The sequence below is a fragment of the Bufo bufo genome, chromosome 5 (assembly GCF_905171765.1).
Source record: "Bufo bufo chromosome 5, aBufBuf1.1, whole genome shotgun sequence".
Taxonomy (NCBI): Eukaryota; Metazoa; Chordata; class Amphibia; order Anura; family Bufonidae; genus Bufo; species Bufo bufo.
The window spans coordinates 226,211,382-226,229,686 of NC_053393.1; positions in this window are offsets into that span (position 1 = coordinate 226,211,382).

The following is an 18,305-nucleotide window of genomic DNA, read 5'->3' on the forward strand; positions in this document are numbered from 1 at the left end:
CTATATGAGGCCAACTTGAAATCTATCCCAAAAAGGATATCTTACATTGAAGGTGCTGATAGTGTCATTCAGAAAAACCTAAGACACACGCTACCGTGCAGAGAGAAGTCTGATTCTGTGATTAAACCTATACCTGTCACACAGCGCAAAAAAAAACAGGCCTCACATTTCTATTCAACCAAATCTGTACTGTTTTAGCTAGTCAAGTTATTTGTAGTGACCGTAAAAGCACATTTTTTGTTCTGGGTTGAAAAACTACCGTATTCCCAAATTTGCCATTCTCAAAATAACTAGTTTCTGCTATATGAGGCCTACTTAAAATCTATCCCAAAAAGGATATCTTACATTGAAGGTGCTAATAGTGTCATTCAGAAAAACCTAAGACACACGCTACCGTGCAGATAGAAGTCTGATTCTGTGATTATACCTATAACTGTCACACAGCGCAAAAAAAAACCGGCCCCACATTTCTATTCAACCAAATCTGTACTGTTTTAGCTGGTCAAGTTATTTGTAGTGACCGTAAAAGCACATTTTTTGTTCTGGGTTGAAAAACTATTCCCAAATTTGCCATTCTCAAAATAACTAGTTTCTGCTATATGAGGCCTACTTGAAATCTATCCCAAAAAGGATATCTTACATTGAAGGTGCTGATAGTGTCATTCAGAAAAACCTGAGACACACGCTACCGTGCAGATAGAAGTCTGATTCTGTGATTAAACCTATACCTGTCACACAGCGCAAAAAAAAACAGGCCTCACATTTCTATTCAACCAAATCTGTACTGTTTTAGCTGGTCAAGTTATTTGTAGTGACCGAAAAAGCACATTTTTTGTTCTGGGTTGAAAAACTATTCCCAAATTTGCCATTCTCAAAATAACTACACTGCTCAAAAAAATAAAGGGAACACTTAAACAACACAATGTAACTCCAAGTCAATCACACTTCTGTGAAATCAAACTGTCCACTTAGGAAGCAACACTGAGTGACAATCAATTTCACATGCTGTTGTGCAAATGGGATAGACAACAGGTGGAAATTATAGGCAATTAGCAAGACACCCCCAATAAAGGAGTGGTTCTGCAGGTGGTAACCACAGACCACTTCTCAGTTCCTATGCTTCCTGGCTGATGTTTTGGTCACTTTTGAATGCTGGCGGTGCTTTCACTCTAGTGGTAGCATGAGACGGAGTCTACAACCCACACAAGTGGCTCAGGTAGTGCAGCTTATCCAGGATGGCACATCAATGCGAGCTGTGGCAAGAAGGTTTGCTGTGTCTGTCAGCTTAGTGTCCAGAGCATGGAGGCGCTACCAGGAGGAAGGCCAGTACATCAGGAGACGTGGAGGAGGCCGTAGGAGGGCAACAACCCAGCAGCAGGACCGCTACCTCCGCCTTTGTGCAAGGAGGAACAGGAGGAGCACTGCCAGAGCCCTGCAAAATGACCTCCAGCAGGCCACAAATGTGCATGTGTCTGCTCAAACGGTCAGAAACAGAATCCATGAGGGTGATATGAGGGCCCAACGTCCACAGGTGGGGGTTGTGCTTACAGCCCAACACCGTGCAGGACGTTTGGCATTTGCCAGAGAACACCAAGATTGGCAAATTCGCCACTGGCGCCCTGTGCTCTTCACAGATGAAAGCAGGTTCACACTGAGTACATGTGACAGACGTGACAGAGTCTGGAGACGCCGTGGAGAACGTTCTGCTGCCTGCAATATCCTCCAGCATGACCGGTTTGGCATTGGGTCAGTAATGGTGTGGGGTGGCATTTCTTTGGAGGGCTGCACAGCCCTCCATGTGCTCGCCAGAGGTAGCCTGACTGCCATTAGGTACCGAGATGAGATCCTCAGACCTCTTGTGAGACCATATGCTGGTGCGGTTGGCCCTGGGTTCCTCCTAATGCAAGACAATGCTAGACCTCATGTGGCTGGAGTGTGTCAGCAGTTCCTGCAAGACGAAGGCATTGATGCTATGGACTGGCCCGCCCGTTCCCCAGACCTGAATCCATTTGAGCATATCTAGGACATCATGTCTCGCTCTGTCCACCAACGTCACGTTGCACCACAGACTGTCCAGGAGTTGGCAGATGCTTTAGTCCAGGCCTGGGAGGAGATCCCTCGGGAGACCGTCCGCCACCTCATCAGGAGCATGCACAGGCGTTGTAGGGAGGTCATACAGGCACGTGGAGGCCACACACACTACTGAGCCTCATTTTGACTTGTTTTAAGGACATTACATCAAAGTTGGATCAGCCTGTAGTGTGTTTTTCCACTTTAATTTTGAGGGTGACTCCAAATCCAGACCTCCATGGGTTGAAAAATTTGATTTCCATTTTTTTATTTTTGTGTGATTTTGTTGTCAGCACAATCAACTATGTAAAGAACAAAGTATTTCAGAAGAATATTTAATTAACTCAGATCTAGGATGTGTTATTTTTGTGTTCCCTTTATTTTTTTGAGCAGTGTAGTTTCTGCTATATGAGGCCTACTTGAAATCTATCCCAAAAAGGATATCTTACATTGAAAGTGCTGATAGTGTCATTCAGAAAAATCTAAGACACACGCTACCGTGCAGATAGAAGTCTGATTCTGTGATTAAACCTATACCTGTCACACAGCGCAAAAAAAAACAGGCCTCACATTTCTATTCAACCAAATCTGTACTGTTTTAGCTGGTCAAGTTATTTGTAGTGACCGTAAAAACACACTTTTTGTTCTGGGTTGAAAAACTATTCCCAAATTTGCCATTCTCAAAATAACTAGTTTCTACTATATGAGGCCAACTTGAAATCTATCCCAAAAAGGATATCTTACATTGAAGGTGCTGATAGTGTCATTCAGAAAAACCTAAGACACACGCTACCGTGCAGATAGAAGTCTGATTCTGTGATTAAACCTATACCTGTCACACAGCGCAAAAAAAAACAGGCCTCACATTTCTATTCAACCAAATCTGTACTGTTTTAGCTGGTCAAGTTATTTGTAGTGACCGTAAAAGCACACTTTTTGTTCTGGGTTGAAAAACTATTCCCAAATTTGCCATTCTCAAAATAACTAGTTTCTGCTATATGAGGCCTACTTGAAATCTATCCCAAAAAGGATATCTTACATTGAAGGTGCTGATAGTATCATTCAGAAAAACCTAAGACACACGCTACCGTGCAGATAGAAGTCTGATTCTGTGATTAAACCTATACCTGTCACACAGCGCAAAAAAAAACCGGCCTCACATTTCTATTCAACCAAATCTGTACTGTTTTAGCTGGTCAAGTTATTTGTAGTGACCGTAAAAGCACACTTTTTGTTCTGGGTTGAAAAACTATTCCCAAATTTGCCATTCTCAAAATAACTAGTTTCTGCTATATGAAGCCTACTTAAAATCTATCCCAAAAAAGATATCTTAAATTGAAGGTGCTGATAGTGTCATTCAGAAAAACCTAAGACACACGCTACCGTGCAGATAGAAGTCTGATTCTGTGATTAAACCTATACCTGTCACACAGCGCAAAAAAAAACAGGCCTCACATTTCTATTCAACCAAATCTGTACTGTTTTAGCTGGTCAAGTTATTTGTAGTGACCGTAAAAGCACACTTTTTGTTCTGGGTTGAAAAACTATTCCCAAATTTGCCATTCTCAAAATAACTAGTTTCTGCTATATGAGGCCTACTTGAAATCTATCCCAAAAAGGATATCTTACATTGAAGGTGCTGATAGTATCATTCAGAAAAACCTAAGACACACGCTACCGTGCAGATAGAAGTCTGATTCTGTGATTAAACCTATACCTGTCACACAGCGCAAAAAAAAACCGGCCTCACATTTCTATTCAACCAAATCTGTACTGTTTTAGCTGGTCAAGTTATTTGTAGTGACCGTAAAAGCACACTTTTTGTTCTGGGTTGAAAAACTATTCCCAAATTTGCCATTCTCAAAAAAACTAGTTTCTGCTATATGAGGCCTACTTAAAATCTATCCCAAAAAAGATATCTTAAATTGAAGGTGCTGATAGTGTCATTCAGAAAAACCTAAGACACACGCTACCGTGCAGATAGAAGTCTGATTCTGTGATTAAACCTATACCTGTCACACAGCGCAAAAAAAAACAGGCCTCACATTTCTATTCAACCAAATCTGTACTGTTTTAGCTGGTCAAGTTATTTGTAGTGACCGTAAAAGCACACTTTTTGTTCTGGGTTGAAAAACTATTCCCAAATTTGCCATTCTCAAAATAACTAGTTTCTGCTATATGAGGCCTACTTAAAATCTATCCCAAAAAGGATATCTTACATTGAAGGTGCTGATAGTGTCATTCAGAAAAACCTAAGACACACGCTACCGTGCAGATAGAAGTCTGATTCTGTGATTAAACCTATACCTGTCACACAGCGCAAAAAAAAACAGGCCTCACATGTCTATTCAACCAAATCTGTACTGTTTTAGCTGGTCAAGTTATTTGAAGTGACCGTAAAAGCACACTTTTTGTTCTGGGTTGAAAAACTATTCCCAAATTTGCCATTCTCAAAATAACTAGTTTCTGCTATATGAGGCCTACTTGAAATCTATCCCAAAAAGGATATCTTACATTGAAGGTGCTGATAGTGTCATTCAGAAAAAGCTAAGACACACGCTACCGTGCAGATAGAAGTCTGATTCTGTGATTAAACCTATACCTGTCACACAGCGCAAAAAAAAACAGGCCTCACATTTCTATTCAACCAAATCTGTACTGTTTTAGCTGGTCAAGTTATTTGTAGTGACCGTAAAAGCACATTTTTTGTTCTGGGTTGAAAAACTATTCCCAAATTTGCCATTCTCAAAATAACTAGTTTCTGCTATATGAGGCCTACTTAAAATCTATCCCAAAAAGGATATCTTACACTGAAGGTGCTGATAGTGTCATTCAGAAAAACCTAAGACACACGCTACCGTGCAGATAGAAGTCTAATTCTGTGATTAAACCTATACCTGTCACACAGCGCAAAAAAAATCAGGCCTCACATTTCTATTCAACCAAATCTGTACTGTTTTAGCTGGTCAAGTTATTTGTAGTGACAGTAAGAGCACACTTTTAGTTCTGGGTTGAAAAACTATTCCCCAATTTGCCACTCAAAATTGTGGTGAACGGGAACAATGAGGAAAACATCTAATAAGGGACGCGGACGTGGACATGGTCGTGGTGGTGTTAGTGGACCCTCTGGTGCTGGGAGAGGACATGGCCGTTCTGCCACAGCCACACGTCCTAGTGAACCAACTACCTCAGGTACCAGTAGCCAGCAGAATTTACAGCGATATTTTGTGGGGCCCAATGCCGTTCTAAGGATGGTAAGGCCTGAGCAGGTACAGGCATTAGTCAATTGGGTGGCCGACAGTGGATCCAGCACGTTCACATTATCTCCCACCCAGTCTTCTGCAGAAAGCGCACAGATGGCGCATGAAAACCAAGCCCATCAGTCTGTCACATCACCCCCATGCATATCAGGGAAACTGTCTGAGCCTCAAGTTATGCAGCAGTCTCTTATGCTGTTTGAAGACTCTGCTGCCAGGGTTTCCCAAGGGCATCCACCTAGCCCTTCCCCAGAGGTGGAAGAGATAGAATGCACTAACGCACAACCACTTATGTTTCCTGATGATGAGGACATGGGAATACCACCTCAGCACGTCTCTGATGATGACGAAACACAGGTGCCAACTGCTGCGTCTTTCTGCAGTGTGCAGACTGAACAGGAGGTCAGGGATCAAGACTGGGTGGAAGACGATGCATGGGACGATGAGGTCGTGCCACTGACTTTCAGAGTTCGGAGGAAGAAGCAGTGGTGAGACCGAGCCAACAGCGTAGCAAAAGAGGGAGCAGTGGGCAAAATCAGAACACCCGCCGCCAAGAGACTCCGCCTGCTACTGACCGCCGCCATCTGGGACCGAGCACCCCAAAGGCAGCTTCAAGGAGTTCCCTGGCATGGCACTTCTTCAAACAATGTGCTGACGACAAGACCCGAGTGGTTTGCACGCTGTGCCATCAGAGCCTGAAGCGAGGCATTAACGTTCTGAACCTTAGCACAACCTGCATGACCAGGCACCTGCATGCAAAGCATGAACTGCAGTGGAGTAAACACCTTAAAAACAAGGAAGTCACTCAGGCTCCCCCTGCTACCTCTTCTGCTGCTGCCGCCTCGGCATCTTCTGCTGCTGCCGCCGCCTCGGCCTCTTCTGCTGCTGCTGCCGCCGCCTCGGCCTCTTCCTCTGCCTCTGGAGGAACGTTGGCACCTGCCGCCCAGCAAACATGGGATGTACCCCCAACACCACCACCTGCGTCACCAAGCATCTCAACCATGTCACACGGCAGCGTTCAGCTCTCCATCTCACAAACATTTGAGAGAAATCGTAAATTCCCACCTAGCCACCCTCGATCCCTGGCCCTGAATGCCAGCATTTCTAAACTACTGGCCTATGAAATGCTGTCATTTAGGCTGGTGGACACACACAGCTTCAAACAGCTCATGTCACTTGCTGTCCCACAGTATGTTGTTCCCAGCCGCCACTACTTCTCCAAGAGAGCCGTGCCTTCCCTGCACAAACAAGTGTCCGATAAAATCAAGTGTGCACTGTGCAACGCCATCTGTGGCAAGGTCCACCTAACCACAGATACGTGGACCAGTAAGCACGGCCAGGGACGATATATCTCCCTAACTGCACACTGGGTAAATGTAGTGGAGGCTGGGCCCCAGGCGGAGAGCTGTTTGGCGCACGTCCTTCCGCCGCCAAGGATCGCAGGGCAACATTCTTTGCCTCCTGTCTCCTCCTCCTCCTACTCAGCTTCCTCCTCCTCTTCTTCCACCTGCTCATCCAGTCAGCCACACACCTTTACCACCAACTTCAGCACAGCCCGGGGTAAACGTCAGCAGGCCATTCTGAAACTCATATGTTTGGGGGACAGGCCCCACACCGCACAGGAGTTGTGGCGGGGTATAGAACAACAGACCGACGAGTGGTTGCTGCCGGTGAGCCTCAAGCCCGGCCTGGTGGTGTGCGATATTGGGCGAAATCTCGTTGCAGCTCTGGGACTAGCCGGTTTGACGCACATCCCTTGCCTGGCGCATGTGCTGAATTTGGTGGTGCAGAAGTTCATTCGCAACTACCCCGACATGTCAGAGCTGCTGCATAAAGTGCGGGCCGTCTGTTCGCGCTTCCGGCGTTCACACCCTGCCGCTGCTCGCCTGTCTGCGCTACAGTTTAACTTCGGCCTTCCCGCTCACCGCCTCCACCTTGCATATGCTGGACAGACTGTGTGAGCAGCAGCAGGCCATAGTGGAGTTTCAGCTGCAGCACGCACGGGTCAGTCGCACTGCGGATCAGACACACTTCACCACCAATGACTGGGCCTCCATGCGAGACCTGTGTGCCCTGTTGCGTTGTTTCGAGTACTCCACCAACATGGCCAGTGGCAATGACGCCGTTATCAGCGTTACAATACCACTTCTATGTCTCCTTGAGAAAACACTTAGGGCGATGATGGAAGAGGAGGTGGCCCAGGAGGAAGAGGAGGAAGAGGGGTCATTTTTAGCACTTTCAGGCCAGTCTCTTCGAAGTGACTCAGAGGGAGGTTTTTTGCAACACCAGAGGCCAGGTACAAATGTGGCCAGACAGGGACCACTACTGGAGGATGAGGAGGACGAGGATGAGGATGAGGAGGAGGTGGAGGAGGATGAGGATGAAGCATGTTCACAGCGGGGTGGCACCCAAAGCAGCTCGGGCCCATCACTGGTGCGTGGCTGGGGGGAAACACAGGACGATGACGATACGCCTCCCACAGAGGACAGCTTGTCCTTACCTCTGGGCAGCCTGGCACACATGAGCGACTACATGCTGCAGTGCCTGCGCAACGACAGCAGAGTTGCCCACATTTTAACGTGTGGGGCCTACTGGGTTGCCACCCTGCTGGATCCCCGGTACAAAGACAATGTGCCCACCTTACTTCCTACACTGGAGCGTGATAGGAAGATGCGCGAGTACAAGCGCACGTTGGTAGACGCGCTACTGAGAGCATTACCAAATGTCACAGGGGAACCAGTGGAAGCCCAAGGCGAAGGCAGAGGAGGAGCAAGAGGTCGCCAACGCAGCTGTGTCACGGCCAGCTCCTCTGAGGGCAGGGTTAGCATGGCAGAGATGTGGAAAAGTTTTGTCACCACGCCACAGCTAACTGCACCACCACCTGATACGGAACGTGTTAGCAGGAGGCAACATTTCACTAACATGGTGGAACAGTACCTGTGCACACCCCTCCACGTACTGACTGATGGTTCGGCCCCATTCAACTTCTGGGTCTCCAAATTGTCCACGTGGCCAGAGCTAGCCTTTTATGCCTTGGAGGTGCTAGCCTGCCCGGCGGCCAGCGTTTTGTCTGAACGTGTATTCAGCACGGCAGGGGGCGTCATTACAGACAAACGCGGCCGCCTGTCTACAGCCAATGTGGACACGCTGACGTTTATAAAAATGAACCAGGCATGGATCCCACAGGACCTGTCTATCCCTTGTGCAGATTAGATATTAACTACCTCCCCTTAACAATATATTATTCTACTCCAGGGCACTTCCTCATTCAATACTATTTTTAATTTCATTTTACCATTATATTGCGGGGCAACCCAAAGTTGAATGAACCTCTCCTCTGTCTGGGTGCCGGGGCCTAAATGTGTGACAGTGGCCTGTTCCAGTGGTGGGTGACGTGAAGCCTGATTCTCTGCTATGACATGAAGACTGATTCTGCGCTGACATAAGGCCAGATTCTCTGTTACGGGACCTCTCTCCTCTGCCTGGGTGCCTGGGCCTAAATGTGTGACAGTGGCCTGTTCCAGTGGTGGGTGACGTGAAGCCTGATTCTCTGCTATGACATGAAGACAGATTCTGTGCTGACATAAGGCCAGATTCTCTGTTACGGGACCTCTCTCCTCTGCCTGGGTGCCTGGGCCTAAATGTGTGACAGTGGCCTGTTCCAGTGGTGGGTGACGTGAAGCCTGATTCTCTTCTATGACATGAAGACAGATTCTGTGCTGACATAAGGCCAGATTCTCTGTTACGGGACCTCTCTCCTCTGCCTGGGTGCCGGGGCCTAAATATGTGACAGTGGCCTGTTCCAGTGGTGGGTGACGTGAAGCCTGATTCTCTGCTATGACATGAAGACAGATTTTGTGCTGACATAAGGCCAGATTCTCTGTTACGGGACCTCTCTCCTCTGCCTGGGTGCCTGGGCCTAAATGTGTGACAGTGGCCTGTTCCAGTGGTGGGTGACGTGAAGCCTGATTGTCTGCTATGACATGAAGACTGATTCTGCGCTGACATAAGGCCAGATTCTCTGTTACGGGACCTCTCTCCTCTGCCTGGGTGCCTGGGCCTAAATATGTGACAGTGGCCTGTTCCAGTGGTGGGTGACGTGAAGCCTGATTCTCTGCTATGACATGAAGACAGATTCTGTGCTGACATAAGGCCAGATTCTCTGTTACGGGACCTCTCTCCTCTGCCTGGGTGCCTGGGCCTAAATGTGTGACAGTGGCCTGTTCCAGTGGTGGGTGACGTGAAGCCTGATTCTCTGCTATGACATGAAGACAGATTCTGTGCTGACATAAGGCCAGATTCTCTGTTACGGGACCTCTCTCCTCTGTCTGGGTGCCGGGGCCTAAATATGTGACAGTGGCCTGTTCCAGTGGTGGGTGACATGAAGCCAGATTCTTTGCTAAGGCATGAAGAGACTGATTCTCTGCTGACATGAAGCCAGATTCTTTGCTATGGCATGAAGAGACTGATTCTCTGCTGATGTGAAGCCAGATTCTCTGCTATGGGACCTCTGTCCAATTGATATTGGGTCATTTTTTTTATTTTATTTTTTATTTTAATTCATTTCCCTATCCACATTTGTTTGCAGGGGATTTACCTACATGTTGCTGCCTTTTGCAGCCCTCTAGCTCTTTCCTGGGCTGTTTTACAGCCTTTTTAGTGCCCAAAAGTTCGGGTCCCCATTGACTTCAATGGGGTTCGGGTTCGGGACGAAGTTCGGTTCGGGTTCGGATCCCGAACCCGAACATTTCCGGGAAGTTCGGCCGAACTTCTCGAACCCGAACATCCAGGTGTTCGCTCAACTCTACTATACACCCAAAAATTGGTGAATTTCACCCGAAAATGTAAATGACATAGTAGTGAAATGATATAAAATAAAACACGTACAAAATGTTTTATTTATGAGGTGGAGTTCCATATGGAGTAGGAGTTTGAGGAGGCGGTGGACGTAGCGGAGTAGATGGAAGCGGTGGTGGAGGAGGACGAGATAGCCAACACAAGTTTTTGGTTTTAATTTCATTTAAAAAAAATTAAGGTACACTCCAAAAGAGTGTGAAATATCCAAAATACAAACATGAGCAATTGCGCTGCAGTATAACAATGGCTGGTTAGTGCCAGTATACATGTCTATTCTGGACAAGGTACGTACAAGTCCTGAGGGATCCATGCCTGGTTAATTTTAATGAACGTGAGCTTGTCCACATTGGCTGTGGAGAGGCGGCTGCGCTTGTCTATGATGACGCCCCCTGCAGTGCTAAACACACGTTCAGATAATACACTGGCTGCAGGGCAGGCTAGCACCTCCAAGGCATAAAGGGCAAGCTCAGGCCATGTGCCCAATTTGGAGACCCAGAAGTTGAAGGGGTCAGACCCGTCATTCAGTACGTGTAGGCGTGTGCACACATACTGCTCCACCATGTTGGTGAAATTCTGCCTCCTGCTAAGACGTTCCATATCAGCTGGTGGTGCTGGTTGTTGTGGCGTGCTCACAAAGCTTTTCCACATTTCGGCCATGCTATCCCTGCCTTCTGAGGTGCTGGCGGTGCCCCAGCTGCATTGGCGACCTCTTCCTTGTCCTCTGCCTTCACCTTGTGCTTCCACTGTGCCCCCGCTGTCAGGTGGGAATGCCACCAGCAGCGCGTCTACCAGCGTGCGCTTGTACTCGCGCATCTTACGATCACGCTCCAGTGACGGAATTAAGGACGGTACGTTGTCCTTGTAATGGGGATCCAGCAGCGTGGCCACCCAGTAATCATCACAAGTTAGAATGTGGGCAACTCGGCAGTCGTTCTGGAGACACTGCAGCATGTAATCGCTCATGTGTGCCAGGCTGCCCAGAGGCAACGAAAAGCTGTCCTCTGTGGGAGGTGTATCGTCTGTGTCCTCTGTATCCCCCCATCCACGCACCAGTGATGGCCATGAGATGGTCACGGTGCCACCCTGCTGTGAACATGGTTCCTCCTCCTCCATCTCCTCCTCCTCATCCTCCACCTCCTCATCCTTCATCGCCAGGAGCGTTTTTTAAAGGAGGCATAGAAGTGGGATAGTAACGCTGAGAACGGCGTTATCGGCACTGGCCATGTTGGTGGAGTACTCGAAATAGCGCAACAAGGAACACAGGTCTCGCATGGAGGCCCAGTCATTGGTGGTGAAGTGGTGCTGTTCCGCAGAGCGACTCACCTGTGCGTGCTGCAGTCTGGCCAGCATATGCAAGGTGGAATTCCACCTTGGGGGCACGTCGCATATGAGGCGGTGAGCGGGAAGGCTGAAGTTACACTGCAGCTCTGACAGGCGAGCAGCAGCAGGGTGAGAACGCCGAAAACGCGCACAGAACGCCCGCACTTTATGCAGCAGCTCTGACATATCGGGGTAATTTTTAAGGAATCTCTGCACCACCAAATTCAGCACATGAGCCAGGTAAGGGATTTGCGTCAAACCGGCTAGTCCCAGAGATGCTACGAGATTTCGCCCATTATTGCACATCACCAGGCCGGGCTTGAGGTTGACTAGCACAAACAACTCATCGGTCTGTTGTTCAAGGCCCGTCCACAGCTCCTGCACGGTGTGGGGTTTGTCTACCAAACAGATAAGTTTTAAAACTGCCTGCTGTCGTTTACCCCTGGCTGTGCTGAAGTTGGTGGTGAAGGTGTTACGCTGACCGGATGAGGAGCTGGTAGAGGATAAGGAAGCAGAGTAGGAGGAGGACGCAACAGGAGGCAAACTGAAGTGCCCTGCAATCCTCGGTGGTGGAAGGACATGCGCCAAACTACTATCCGCCTCAGGCCCAGCCGCCGCTGCATTTACCCAGTGTGCTGTTATGGAGATATAATGGCCCTGACCGTGCTTACTGGTCCACGTATCCGTAGTCAGGTGCACCTTGCCACAGATGGCGTTGCACAGTGCACACCTGATTTTGTCCCCTACTTGGTTGTGCAGGGAAGGGATGGCTCACCTTGAAAAGTAGTGGCGGCTGGGCACGACGTACTGTGGGACAGCCACCGCCATAAGGCCTTTAAAACTTTCCATCTCCACCCGACGGAATGACAGCATTTCAAAGGCCAGTAATTTAGAAATGCTGGCATTTAGGGCTAGGGATCGCTGGTGGGTAGGGGGGTACTTCCTCTTCCTCTCTAGCGTTTGGGAGATGGAGAGCTGAATGCTTCCTTAGGACATTGTGGAGATGCTTGGTGACCCAGGTGTTGGTGTTGCTGGCAGATCCTCTGTTTGCGGGGTGGCAGGTGGCACTGTCACTCCAGAGGTGGATGAAGAGGTCACGACTGCAGCAGATGAGGAAGCAGGAGGAGCCTGAGACCTTTCTTTGTTTTTTAAGGTGTCTACTCCACTGCAGCTCGTGCTTTGCACTTAAATGCCTGGTCATGCAGGTTGTGCTCAGGTTGAGAACGTTTATGCCTCGCTTCAGGCTCTGATTGCACAGCGTGCAAACCACTCGTGTATTGTCGTCAGCACATTGTCTGAAGAACTGCCACGCCAGGGAACTCCTTGGAGCTGGCTTTGGTGTGCCCGGTCCCTTTCTGCGGTGGGCAGTAGGAGGCGTACTGTCTAGAGGACGGCCGCTCCGCTTTTGCACCCTGCTCCCTCTTCTGCTGTGCTGGGTGCTCTGTGCGACCACCGCCTCTTCCTCCGAACTACATACAGTCAGGTCCATAAATATTGGGACATCAACACAATTTCAACATTTTTGGCTCTATACACCACCACAATGGATTTGAAATGAAACGAACAAGATGTGCTTTAACTGCAGACTGTCAGCTTTAATTTGAGGGTATTTACATCCAAATCAGGTGAAAGGTGTAGGAATTACAACAGGTTGCATATGTGCCTCCCTCTTGTTAAGGAACCAAAAGTAATGGGACAATTGGCTTCTCAGCTGTTCCATGGCCAGGTATGTGTTATTCCCTCATTATCCCAATTACAATGAGCAGATAAAAGGTCCAGAGTTCATTTGAAGTGTTCCATTTGCATTTGGAATCTGTTGCTGTCAACTCTCAAGATGAGATCCAAAGAGCTGTCACTATCAGTGAAGCAAGCCATCATTAGGCTGAAAAAACACAACAAACCCATCAGAGAGATAGCAAAAACATTAGGCGTGGCCACAACAACTGTTTGGAACAGTCTTAAAAAGAAGGAACGCACCGGTGAGCTCAGCAACACCAAAAGACCCGGAAGTCCACGGAAAACAACTGTGGTGGATGACCGAAGAATTCTTTCCCTGGTAAAGAAAACACCCTTCACAACAGTTTGCCAGATCAAGAACACTCTCCAGGAGGTAGGTGTATGTGTGTCAAAGTCAATCAAGAGAAGACTTCACCAGAGTGAATACAGAGGGTTCACCAGAAGATGTAAACCATTGGTGAGCCTCAAAAACAGGAAGGCCAGATTAGAGTTTGCCAAACGACATCTAAAAAAGCCTTCACAGTTCTGGAACAACATCCTATGGACAGATGAGACCAAGATCAACTTGTACCAGAGTGATGAGAAGAGAAGAGTATGGAGAAGGAAAGGAACTGCTCATGATCCTAAGCATACCACCTCATCAGTGAAGCATGGTGGTGGTAGTGTCATGGCGTGGGCATGTATGGCTGCCAATGGAACTGGTTCTCTTGTATTTATTGATGATGTGACTGCTGACAAAAGCAGCAGGATGAATTCTGAAGTGTTTTGGGCAATATTATCTGCTCATATTCAGCCAAATGCTTCAGAACTCATTGGACGGCGCTTCACAGTGCAAATGGACAATGACCCAAAGCATACTGCAAAAGTAACCAAAGAGTTTTTTAAGGGAAAGAAGTGTAATGTTATGCAATGGCCAAGTCAATCACCTGACCTGAATCCAACTGAGCATGCATTTCACTTGCTGAAGACAAAACTGAAGGGAAAATGCCCCAAGAACAAGCAGGAACTGAAGACAGTTGCAGTAGAGGCCTGGCAGAGCATCACCAGGGATGAAACCCAGTGTCTGGTGATGTCTATGCGTTCCAGACTTCAGGCTGTAATTGACTGCAAAGGATTTGCAACCAAGTATTAAAAAGTGAAAGTTTGATTTATGATTATTATTCTGTCCCATTACTTTAGGTACCTTAAAAAGTGGGAGGCACATATGAAAACTGTTGTAATTCCTACACCGTTCACCTGATTTGGATGTAAATACCCTCAAATTAAAGCTGACAGTCTACAGTTAAAGCACATCTTGTTCGTTTCATTTCAGATCCATTGTGGTGGTGTATAGAGCCAAAAATGTTAGAATTGTGTTGATGTCCCAATATTTATGGACCTGAGTGTAGGTCACTCGCATGACCTTGATTCCATGTGGGGTCGAGGACCTCATCGTCCTCCACATCATCTTCCACCCAGTCTTCACCCCTGCCTTCCTTGTCGGTCACTTTCGAAAGCCCCAGCAGTTGGCACCTGTGTTTAGTTATCATCCGAGAGGTGCTGCAATGGTCCTCTCATGTACTCATCTTGAAAGATAAGTGGTTGGGCATCGGTGCACTCAATCTCTTCCACTTCTGGGGCAATGCTAGGTATATGGCCCTGGGAAACCCTGCTAACAGAGTCATCAAAAAGCAGAAGAGACTGCTGCATGACTTGGGGCTCAGACTGCTTGGCTGATTTGCAAGGGGGTGAGGTAAAAGACTGATGGACATCAGCTGCAGGTGCCAACTATGGTCTTTCAGCAGGAGACTGGGTGGGAGACAATGTGAAGGAACTGGATCCACTGTCAGCAACCCAATCTACTATCACCTGTACTTGTTCAGGCCTCACCATTCGTACTTGTTCAGGCCTCACCAAATACCGCTGCAGGTTTTGTCGCCTACTCGCACCTGAGGAAGGGGTTTCACTTGTGCATGTAGCTGGCACAGATCGACCACGTCCTCTCCCTGCAACAGGAGCTCCACCAGCAGCACCATGACCTGGGCCACGTCCCTTATTTGACGCTCTCCTCATATTTTTCGAATTCGGATCTTGCCCTAAATGGGTGTTTAATTAATAGTCGAATAGAACGACAGTATGTAAAGGGTGTATCTCACATGGCCTGAACCAGACTAGGCCTCAATTAAAGATTTTTTTGCCCAAAATGGCTGTATTTCAAACCCCTGTATATAGAGGGAATCAAACCCCTGTATATAGAGGGAGTATCTCACACGGCCTGAACAAGTGTAGGCCTGAATTCAATCTTGGTGCACCATATGGCGGTATTTCAAATGCCTGAATCAAACCCCTGTATGTAGAGGGTGTATCTCACACGGCCTGAACCAGTGTAGGCCTGAATGAAATATTTCTTTGCACAAAATGGCTGTATTTCAAATGGCTATATTTCAAATGCGTGAATCAAACACCTGTATGTAGAGGGTGTATCTTACACGGTCTGAACCAGTGTAGTCCTGAATTAAATATTTCTTTGCACAAAATGGCTGTATTTCAAATGCCTGTATTTCAAATGCCTGAATCAAACACCTGTATGTAGAAGGTGTATCTCACACGGACTGAAACAGTGTTGGCCTGAATGAAATATTTCTTTGCTCAAAATGGCTTTATTTCAAATGGCTGTATTTCAAATGCCTGAATCAAACCCCTGTATGTAGAGGGTGTATCTCACATGGTCTGAACCAGTGTAGGCCTGAAATAAATATTTCTTTGCACAAAATGACTGTATTTCAAATGCCTGAATCAAACCCCTGTATGTAGAGGGTGTATCTCACATGGTCTGAACCAGTGTAGGCCTGAATTAAATATTTCTTTGCACAAAATGGCTGTATTTCAAATGGCTGTATTTCAAATGCCTGAATCAAATCCCTGTATTTAGAGGGTGTATCTCACACGGCCTGAACCAGTGTAGGCCTGAATTCAATATTGGTGCGCCAAATGGCGGTATTTCAAATGCCTGAATCAAACCCCTGTATGTAGAGGGTGTATCTCACACGGTCTGAACCAGTGTAAGGCTGAAGTAAATATTTATTTGCCCAAAATGGCTGTATTTCACATGGCTGTATTTCAAATGCCTGAATCAAACTCCTGTATGTAGAGGGTGTATCTCACACGGACTGAACCAGTGTAGGCCTGAATTAAATATTTCTTTGCACAAAATGGCTGTATTTCACATGGCTGTATTTCAAATGCCTGAATCAAACCCCTGTATGTAGAGGGTGTATCTCACACGGCCTGAACCAGTGTAGGCCTGAATTAAATATTTCTTTGCACAAAATGGCTGTATTTCAAATGGCTGTATTTCAAATTCCTGAATCAAACCCCTGCATGTAGAGGGTGTATCTCACACAGTCAAAACCAGTGTAGGCCTGAATGAAATATTTCTTTGCCCAAAATGGCTGTATTTCAAATGCCTGAATCAAACCCCTGTATGTAGAGGGTGTATCTCACACGGCCTGAACCAGTGTAGGCCTGAATTCAATATTGGTGCACCAAATGGCGGTATTTCAAATGCCTGAATCAAACCCCTGTATGTAGAGGGTGTATCTCACACGGTCTGAACCATTGTGGGCCTGAATGAAATATTTCTTTGCACAAAATGCCTGTATTTCAAATGGCTGTATTTCAAATGCCTGAATAAAACCCCTGTATGTAGAGGGTGCAGGGTATATCTCACACGGTCTGAACCAGTGTAGGCCTGAATGAAATATTTCTTTGCCCAAAATGGTGTATTTCAAATGGCTATATTGCAAATGCCTGAATCAAACCCCTGTATGTAGAGGGTGTATCTCACACGGCCTGAACCAGTGTAGGCCTGAATTCAATATTGGCGCGCTAAATGGCGGTATTTCAAATGCCTGAATAAAACCCCTCTATGTAGAGGGTGTATCTCACATGGTCTGAACCAGTGTAGGCCTGAATGAAATATTTCTTTGCACAAAATGGCTGTATTTCAAATGCCTGAATCAAACCCCTGTATGTAGAGGGTGTATCTCCCACAGCCTGAACCAGTGTAGGCCTGAATTAAATATTTCTTTGCCCAAAATGGCTGTATTTCAAACGGCTGTATTTAAATGCCTGAATCATACCCCTGTATGTAGAGGGTGTATCTCACAGGGCCTGAACCAGTGTAGGGCTGAATCCAATATTGGTGCACCAAATGGCGATATTTCAAATCTCTGAATCTAACCCAAATGTATTAAGGGTGTATCTCACAATCTGCATCAAAGGCTGCGAACAATTTTTTTTTGGCCCAAACGAGTGTTTGTTCGACAACTGTATTTGACAGCAGTCTATAAGCCTGTAATTTCACACGTGCTGATGCTGCAAGGCCTGAAAATAGTGTTTTTGGTCAAAAACGTGTGTTTTTAAAACCCCAGAAAATGATGGGTGTATTTCTAGCTTAAATTGCACACTGACTAATCCAAATGTTGTAGATTGCCCAAAAAGTGTTTTTTTGGTAACAGAATATGAAAGCTGTATAAATTAAACTTGAATTTAACACTTGCAGATCAGGAAAATACTGTTTTTTGACAAAAAAAAGTGTGTTTTTAAAACCCCAGAGAATGATGGGTGTATTTATAGCTTAAATTGCACACTGACTAATCCAGATGTTGTAGTTTTCCAAAAAAATGGTGATTTGCAATGTCCCAAAAGCTCAGATGCAGTGCTGGTGCAGTGAGCTTCCATATAATGGCCGCCGCCCACCTAACTAACAGAATTATAAAAGTTAGGTTTTCTTTGTCAATGAGCTCAGGGCAGGGTAAAACGATAGTGCCCTGCACCCACACAACTATTTCTCTGTAGATCGCCGAGTAGGATTCTCTCCTATTCTCTCCCTGAAAAAGTCCAGCAGCATCCTCTCCCTACACTTGTAACAGCAGAGTGACGTACAGCGCTACGTGACTCAAGCTTATATAGAGCCTGGGTCACATGCTGCTCTGGCTAATCACAGCCATGCCATTAGTAGGCATGGCTGTGATGGCTTCTAAGGTCAGACAGTTAACCGCTTGTTGTTTGGCTGCTCTGTAG